Genomic DNA, 9,912 nt, shown 5'->3' with positions numbered 1-9,912 from the left:
ATAGTGCCATTTCCTCTGTTCTGAGTTTTCCCACAGACGTGTAGGCCTGAGGCAGCAGCAGCCAAGGTTCAGATTCCCCCAAACCTTTTAAATGTGGAGAATGCAGATAAGGAATGTCATACTTCGCATTCATGTCTGCAGCTTGAAATGGCTCCTGTTGAGACAAAAAAGGTAAAGCTGCTCTCAGACAAGTCATCAGTTTCCTGGAGGAGGAGAAGTTGTGGCTCCTCCAGAAGTTGTCAGAATTGGGTCCTGTGTGTTTCTGAAATGGCATTGCACATTTTCTTTGCTTTATGGGTCAGAAGCCCTGTTTTTCCTATCTGCATGATACCCCAGGCTCTTAGGGCAAACGACCTTGTGTCTTTGCTCTAGCTTCCTTTCTGTTTTAGCTTCTTTCTGCAGTCGTTAGAAAGGAGGTGAACCAAAATCTCATCCACTCTTTCTCTGTTGGTCTGGTTTTCCCCTCCCTGCTGCATTTCTGACACCTGAACACAGGATACCAGCAGTCTTGCTCAAGTAGATTGCAGGCACAGGAGTAACCATGCATTCTTTTTTTATTATTGGCGATTGGGGAGGAAACATATGAACACACTTTGTGAACGCATTCAGTGTTAATGTCACATTGCAGAACTCTGTCATGGAATAAAAGTGAAATTGCACAAGGAGTACCATGAATCCACATCAATATACTTAGAGCTTGTAGATGCTCCAAGCTGAACAGGTTTCTCAAATTCCTCCATATAAGCTTGATTTATGACTCACTGGAAAGTTTTCTGCTGGCTGTTCTGTTGGTGAAACTACTTATAATGCCTCTATGTGATGTTTTTTCTGAACATGTTAAGAGACCAAAGGCAGGCATTAAGCAGGAAAGTGTGAATGATGGAACGTGTGCTGGTTTTTCACTTCCTTTGTTGAGTACCTGCCTTAATTCTAAATTCTAGCCCCATCTTCCTCTGGAGATGCACATGCTTGTATTTTCTGCCAAGTTTTTTGATTTCTGTGTATATGATCAATCCTTTCCACGTTAGGCTTTAGCTTCTGTGCTTCCAAGAAATTTCAGCAACTGAATTCACAAACAGAAGTTTCTAATCTGATTTTAGGTTACTGTCTTCCAAACAATGACAAAGATTTTCTTTACCTTTGTATTTTGAATGGTCGAATGACCATTTTGATATCAAATTTGTTCAGTTTGATCTGAACAGAGACTTTCAGACAAATTTCCACACTTCAAGTATTTCAAGCCAAGGTGAAAGTCTGAAATCTTCCAAGTCAGACAGTCTTTGACAGAGCATTGCCTGTCAAGCATGTATTTCTGAGGCCTAACTCAAGCATTATTTTCATGCCTGCAGTAGTTTTCACTGGGTGAGAACCTGCTGCTGATCTGTGTTGCCGCTTTAAATTGCAACTTGAAGTGTAAGACCTGGGAAAGGTGTCTTTCATTGGGGGATTTTGTCTGTCTTGTTCCTTCATATATGCTCTCTTCCATCAGAATTTTGCATAGTATTAAAGATGGTTATCCTCAGAAGGTCACTTGGAAATGGTTTCAGTTAAACCATGCTGACACATGCCATGGACATGGCAGCCAAGATACAGGCCAAGCTGAGGCAATGCAAACATTCATGCCAACATTGAGATGCCTTAATGAAACCAGTTAAACAATCTCACACCCTTCATATTTGGATTTGGTATGGTGTGCAGAACATCCCTTCATGGATCCTTTTTAACCTCTAATGAGGAAAACAATAGGTTTATAACCGGCAATGTGACAGAAGTTTATGGATGTAACTTGAAACGTAAAATGGAACTATATTTCTGTGTACAATAAATACAGTGAATATTGAAAACATTCTTTTATTAGACTCAAGAGTGAGTCTACTTCAAGTACAGCAGTTCAGCAGACAATTTAATTTTGTAATTTTTCACTTAAGAAAGGTGATGCAAAGGTTTCCCTGGTGACTGTACCATGTCTGTGTCCTCGCCACACCCTGATGATTTCTGTGTGGCAGAGCTCAGCAGAGCTCAGCTTCCTGGCTGGTTCCGGGCAGGAAGGTGGCCCTTTGGTTGGGGAGGGCACTGAAGATCCAACTCAGACCGAATTCCCTGTGCAACTTTGTCTCTGTTGTTTCTGTCTATCTCAGCTTTATAGGCTGGGCTGCTTCTCAGTGCTTAATAACCTACTAACCCACCCTGACAATTAATGTATGCTGTAATTGATATGCTGCTGCTTAAATGAGAGTGGGAGGATTGGGCCATCTGGAAGGAGGCTCAGGTTCCCTCCGTCATGGTTGGCTACTGCAGCTGGAGCTTTTTTTCTTTTTCCCTGAGGTTCTCAAATAAACTAGATAATAGTTCCCAGATTTCTGGGCTGTGGGACACATGTCACTGTGTGTTGTAGCGTCAAGACTGAGTAGTGAATGGTGGTGGTTGAGTTGGTTTGCTGAAACCTCCCTTGCAATAAGGTAAAAGGCAAGGGGAGTTGGTTTGTTTTCTCAAGCATGCTGCCTGGCCATGTTTTCCTGTTCACAGGGGCCCTGCAGAGAGAGTTCAAGTCCTGTGTACATCTGCAGTAAAAAAGAGGGATGGCTCTGAAGGAGATTTATGTAACAACAGGATCTATGAGAATATTCTGTCTTTGATGGGACTGAGGTTGTAATTGGAGTGGAAAGACACGTGCATTTTAAGTGCCAAAATGGAAAAGCACATAGTTTGTCCTCAGTAGGTGCAATCTTAGCCAGACAGTGTAATATTTGTGATTATGTAAGAGGAGAAAAAAGTAGGTTGCTTGATTTTAGCTGGTTTCCACCATTTTCCAGATTCATATGGGAATCTCTCTCTCTGGTCATCCAAATCGCATTTCATAGAGTGGAAAGCCTCTTGTTGACTACTGTAGCCCAGCAATCTGAAGGTGAACTCTCACCTTGTTAGCCCAGGTCATAGTTGAAGCTTGTTTGGTACAGTTTTAACATGGCAATTAAGCTATAGCATTCACAATGCTCCTAAGGATAGGGACAGGAGCCTGACTGTATGTGTTACCTCTGATCTATGGAATTGCTCTTACAGGGCAAAAATGCATAGAAAGATGATATAACATTATTTTATCTACACGCTTTACTCTTCAGCCTAGAAGAATGCATAGAACATATTAATTCCCTTTTGAATCTCATCCTGAAATCAAGTCGTTGATTATAAAGCACTTAGTACAGTCTATCTTCTAGCACCTACTATACTCTTCAATGATACTCCATAGCAGTTCAGCTGAGAGACACTGTTGAGTTATACATATTCTGTGCAGGGAATGGGCCCTGCAAGAGATAGCATGAGCTTGAGGGGTTGACTCTGGTAAAGAGACCAATGCTGACCTTTGCCAGCTGAAAAACTCATTTGATTTTCCAGATGATGAAGTCCACTTGAATAGATCATTTCCCTCAGAAAAGGTCACTTCTGAACACAACTTCATTTTCTAACAGGAGGGATGTTTTGATAGAAATTACAAAAAAGAAAAAATAACCTTTATTTCTAAATCAGGCAGCATTAGCTTCTCTAGGCTTATCCTTATGAAAAGCATTGCTGGCATGAAAGATAGAAAGTTCCTGTGCTAATGAGGATTCAAAAATAGAGTTTAGCTCAGAGCTAAATCCTGAAAGCTGACATATTTGACTCTTGTTCTAAATTGAACAGAAGGTGCTCATCAGGTCTTAGTATCTGGCCTTTATTGAACAGCAGGAGACAGGACTGACTGATGTTAAGGTGGGCTGAGTGTGCTCTAAAAGGGCTTTGTTCACCACTTGATGGGTTTGTAAACTCTGGATCTGGTCATAGAATCATAGAATGCTTTGGGTTGGAAGGGACCTTTAGAGGTCATCTAGCCCAGCCCCCCTGCAGTGAGCAGGGACAGCTTTAACCAGATCAGGTTGCTCAGAGCCCCATCCAATCTGACCTTGAATGTTGCCAGGGATGGGGCCTCTACCACCTCTCTGGGCAACCTGTTCCAGTGCTTGACAACCCTCATTGTAAAAAACTTCTTTCTTATGTCTAGTCTAAATCTATTCTTCTTTAGTTTAAATCCATTATTTCTTGTCCTGTCACAACAGGCCTTATTAAAAAGATTCTCCCCATCTTTCCTGTAGGCCCCCTTTAAGTATTGGAAGGTCGCAATAAGGTCTCCCTGGAGCCTTCTCTTCTCCAGGCTGAACAATCCCAACTCTTTCAGCCTGGCCTCATAGGAGAGGTGCTCCAGCCCTCGGATCATTTTGGTGGCCCTCTTTGGACCTGCTCCAGCAGGTCCATGTCCTTCTTGTGCTGAGGGCTCCAGAGATGGACGCAGTACTCCAGGTGACGTCTTACCAGAGCAGAGCAGAGGGGCAGAATCACCTCCCTCGACCTGCTGGCCATGCTTCTTTTGATGCAGCCCAGGATACAGTTGGCTTTCTGGGCTGCAAGCGCACATTGCCGACTCATGTCCAGCTTTTCATTCACCAGTACCCCCAAGTCCTTCTCCGCAGGGCTGCTCTCAATCTCTTCATCCCCCAACCTGTACTGATACCGGGGGTTGCCCCGTCCCAGGTGCAGGACCTTGCATTTGGCCTTGTTGAACCTCACAAAGTTCACACAGGCCCACCTCTTCAGCTTGTCCAGGTCCCTCTGGATGACATCTCATCCTTCTGGTGTGTCAACTGTACCACTCAGCTTGGTGTCATCTGCAAACTTGCTGAGGGTGCACTCGATCCCACTGTCTATGTCATTGATGAAGATGTTAAACAGCACCAGTCCCAGTACGGACCCCTGAGGGACCCCACTTGTCACCGGTCTCCATGTGGACATCGAGCCATTGACCACAACCCTCTGGATGCGACCATCCAGCCAATTCCTTATCCACTGAACAGTCCACCGATCAAATCCATATCTCCCCAATTCAGAGAGAAGGATGTTGTGGGGGACTGTGTTGAACACTTTACAGAAATCCAAGTAGATGACATCCATTGCTTTTCCCTTGTCCACTGATGCAGTCACTCCTTCATAGAAAGCCACTAGGTTGGTCAGGCATGACCTGCCCTTGGTGAAGCCGTGCTGGCTGTCTCAAATCACCTCCCTGTCCTCCATGTGCTTTGGCATATCTTCTAGGAGGATCTGTTCCATGATCTTCCCAGGCACAGAGGTGAGGCTGACTGGTCGATAGTTCCCAGGGTCCTCCTTTCTTTTTAAAAATGGGCAAAACATTCCCCTTTTTCCAGTCCCCAGGGACTTCACCTGACTGCCATGACTTTTCAAATATCATGGAGAGTAACTTGGCAACTCCAGCCAATTCCCTCAGGACTCTGGGATGCATCTCATCAGGTCCCATAGACTTGTGTATATTGAGGTTCTTTAGGTGGTCTCGAACCTGATCTTCTCTTACAGTGGGAGGGGCTTTACCCCCCTGGTCCCCATCTTTTGGTCCATCGATTTGGGAGGGGTGAGGAGAGAAGTTGCCGGTGAAGACCGAGGCAAAGAAGTTGTTGAGGACCTCAGCCTTCTCCTCGTCCGTTGATACAAGTTCGCCTTTCTTGTTCATCAAGGGGGGGTATGCTTTCTTTAACCTTCCTTTTCTGGTTGATATACCTATAGAAGCCCTTCTTGCTATTCTTTTCATCCCTTGCCAAATTCAGCTCCATCCTCGCCTTGGCCTTCCTGACCTCCTCCCTACACAACCAGGCCGTTTCCCTGTATTCCCCCCAGGACACCTGTTCCTGCTTCCACTGCCTGTGCAGTTCCCTCTTACTCTTTAGTTTGACCAGCAGGTCTCGACTCAGCCATGCTGGTCTCTTCCCATCCTTGCCTGATTTTTTACACTTGGGGACTGATAGCTCTTGTGCTCTATGGAAGGTGTCCTTAAAGATCTGCCAACTCTGTTCCATTCCCCTGTCCCTGAGGACTGTCTCCCAGGGGGTCCTTCTGACTAACTCCTTGAAGAGCTGGAAGTTTGCTTTCCTAAAATTTAGGGTCCTGACTGTACTCCTCGCTTTTCCCATGTCCCTCAGGAGCGTGAGCTCCACCAATGCATGATCACTGCAGCCCGGGCTGCTTCCAGTCTTGACATCACCAATGAGCTCAGTTGCATTGGTGACCATCAGATCCAGTATCACATCCCCTCGGGTAGGTGTGTCTATTACCTGGCTTAGGAAGATGTCGTCTATGCATTCCAGGAATCTCCTGGATTGCCTACAGCTCGCTGTGTTGCTTTTCCAGCAAATGTCGGGGTGGTTGAAGTCCCCCAGCAGGACAAGAGTCTGCAAGCGCGAAGCCTCCCGGAGCTGGAGGAAGAAGGCTTTGTCAGCAGGCTCCCCTTGATCAGGCGGCCTGTAGTAGACGCCAGCCACAAGATTCCCTTTTTTGCCTCTGTCTCTGACTCTTACCCATAAGCTTTCGACCTGCTCGTGGCTATTCTTCAGGGACAGCTCTTCACACTGTATTGATTTCTTTACGTAGAGGGCAATGCCTCCGCCCCTCCTTCCTCACCTGTCCCTTCTGAAGAGCCTGTAGCCATCAATAGCCACATTCCAGTCGTGGGATTCGTCCCACCAGGTTTCGGTTATGGCAATCAGGTCGTAGCTGTCTAGTAACACAGCAGCTTCCAGCTCCTCCTGTTTGTTCCCCATGCTGCATGCGTTCGTGTAGAGGCATTTCATCTGGGCTGTTGGCCGTGTCACCTTCTTAGCGGAACATCCCTTATTTCCCTTGGGGTGTTCCACGAAGGTTTCCTTGTGAGCTCTAACTATCTCAGGAGCCCCCAGCTCATCTCTGCCAGACTTCAACTGTGCTGCAGTGTCCCCATCATGCCTCTGCGCAACAGGTTGAGGGCTCACAGTAGTACCCCGTCCCTCTAACCATTGCGTACCACCCCGCAGCTTGTCACAGGCAAGCCTGGTATGTTCCCCCTCCCCCTTCACATCTAGTTTAAAGCCCTGTCAATGAGCCCCGCAAGCTCCTGTGCAAAGACCCTCTTTCCTCTTTGAGAAAGGAGGCTCCCATTTGTTGCCAGCAAGCCTGGTGCCATGTAGGCCGTCCCATTGTTGAAGAACCCAAAGTTGTGACAGTGGCACCAGCCTCGGAGCCATGTGTTAAGAGATTGGATCCACCTGTTCTTACGAGTGTCACCTCCCACAACTGGAAGGAGGGAGAAAAAGATGACCTGTGCCCCCGATTCCCTCACTAAGCGTCCCAAGGCCCTAAAGTCTCTTTTAATCACCATTGGGCTACACACTGCATCTTCGTCACCACCCAAGTGGAAGAGCAGTAAGGGGTAGTAGTCTAAGGGCCGTACCAGGCTGGGAAGTCTCCTGGTGATATCTCTGACCTGGGCTCCTGGCAGGGAGCAGACTTCCCTATGAGGAGGGTCCACCTGGCATATTGGACCCTCTGTTCCCCTCAGGAGGGAGTCTCCTATGACTATGACCCGTCTTGTCTTCCTTGTTGAGGTGGTAGTAATATGGGGGGTAGGTCTTTGTGGTCTTGGCAACTCTTTGGGTGTAGATGGATCAACGCCCACATCATCCACTGACTGGTCCTCCATGTCTAGAGCCTCATACCTATTGTGCAGAGGCACCTGGGGGGTCACGGTGGGCAAGGAAATGGTTCGCTTGCTGCCCCGATTGCAGACTTGTTTCCACTCACCGCTTTCCTCTAAGACCCTGCCTACATCTTGGTGGAGGGAGGATACTGACTCCCTTTGGTCACAGGCTTTCTCTGAGGGCTGTCCCTGGTCAGGTGTCTGGGAGCTCAGAGCGTGATTCCACCTGTCTATCTCTTGCTCAGATTCCCTGATGCTCCATAGCCTGTCTACTTCCTCTCTTAGCTCTGCCACCAAGCCGAGTAGATAATCCACTTGGTCACAGCACACACAGCTGTTTGCTCCACTGCCACCTGTTCCCAGAGCAAGCTGGTGGCACTCCCTGCAGCCGGAGACCTGGATGGCTGTGTGTTTCCGTGGGAGCTCAGTCTGAGTAGATACATCCTTTCTGGCTAGTGCAGAGGATACAGCCTTCTGCCGGGTGGATATTATGGCCATGCCTAGGCTCCCTCTCACCAGCTGAACTTACTGAACCTACCTCTTGAGGTAGGAGCAGGGTCACTTGGCCTTCCCCGTGCACCCTGCTCGCGCGAACTGCCACGCAAACTGACGCGCCATGCCCTTCTGACGTGCCACGCCCTGTTTGCCCGTCCTGTTCACCGCGCTCCCGGTCGCTCGCGCTCCCTGGGGGCTGCTTTTATAGGTGAGAGGGTTTGGCCGCCGTCACTCCTGGCCCCGCCCACACTGCGTCAGAGCTGCCCCACATCAGCAGCTCGCCCTTTCCCGATCTAGGCTGGGGGCTGGGCTGCCCGCTCTCACCCTGCGCTTTTTTGCCGCTTTAGCAAGGGTGCCCTGGTGCGAGCATCCGCTCCCGAGCCCTTCACCTCGGAGAATGCTGCGTCACTCGCAGCATTATTACTATCATTCCTGTAAACAGTGTAGTGAAGCTTGTGTAGATGTTGAAAGGTAATGATTTGGCAGTAGTGAAAAGGAACTTTCCTCCAGCCACTGCCCCAGCAAAGTATTGATTGGTGCTTTCTTCATAATTAAAGAGTGAGCTACCTTGTGTGGTACACATTCAATTGCTGCTTTTAGCCAAACTTCATACCTACATGTCAGTTCTGGTTCTGTACTAGGACTACAAAGCACTTTGTTCATTACTCCATGTATGCTCCTTTGCTCCAAAACAGTAAAACACAACCTCTTCAGACAGATGCTCACAGATCATGAGAATTTGTCAACTTCCTTTGAAGTCAATGTGGTAGTTGTGTTGCACTGTCTGAGCATTTGGCCTAATAAAAGTGAATGTATAGTGGAATCTAATACCTCCTGGTATTGCAACCCTTTAAGAGTTTACAGGCTGGCCTGGACACCACCTTCAGGAGCTGCTCTTTTACTGGTAAAGATCTTTTTCACCTAGACTGCTCTGACAGTAAGCCCAGCTCCTGGGAGTACAATCAAAGACCGTTTCAGGAATGCCAGTTGCAACTCTGAAGACATGCTTTTGTATCAGAAGGACAATCTATACTGAGAGGAGATAGATTTTCTCAATTCACACACATATACATCTGCTTTTCAGTTTTCTTCTTATATTCCCTATACTAGTTAAAATTAGTGTCTAGTTAATCTACAACTGTTGACTCATAGCTTTGACCCTGCAGTTCTAGTACTAGTTCACTTCTTTTGGGGGAAAGAATATTGTCTAGGTTAGTGCAGATGAAGTTACCTCTTTCTGTCATATCTTATCTGTAGGCATAAAATTGCAGGCAGTATATGCAGTGTTATTACTTCCTCTGCCTGTGATTGCTTTTCCTGTGGTTGCACCCACACCCTGTGCTGTATTGGCGTTGGAAAATCCACAAGTTGTTACAGAAAATACTGTGTGTGAACTGTGTTGTAAGATTAACTGTGAAAATAACAGGTTTTGATGGCAAGAATGGGAAAGGGTTTTACAAACATGGTCTGGAAACAGTTATTCTTACAGAATCAGTCTTAGTATTGGCCTAACTCTGGTGGCATTGATTAACTCCCTTGGATTTGGATGTTAGGTCACAGCTGTCTGTTTCCAAAAGCACCACCTCTGTTCACAGTGGGTGTGTTGGCTTGATGACATAGCCCCGAATGGCACAGGTTGTCCTCCAGCTTGTCAAATGAGTGGGCAGGCATCTTAGAGTTGCTGTTCTCTGACATTACTGATTGCACCTGATTCACGTGTGGTTGGTTTTGGCACGGAGCAGGGGGAGGTCGGCTTATAAAAGCTTAAATTAAAATTTAATTTCGGTCACAGACACAAGAGACAGTAATTGGCAGGTTCTGGTGTCTGCCTCCACCAGGATATCCGGTTCTGTTTACTTGAATGATGTCTA

This window comes from Pelecanus crispus, chromosome 4, assembly GCF_030463565.1.
Source record: "Pelecanus crispus isolate bPelCri1 chromosome 4, bPelCri1.pri, whole genome shotgun sequence".
Taxonomy (NCBI): domain Eukaryota; kingdom Metazoa; phylum Chordata; class Aves; order Pelecaniformes; family Pelecanidae; genus Pelecanus; species Pelecanus crispus.
This window is presented reverse-complemented; position numbering follows the sequence as displayed.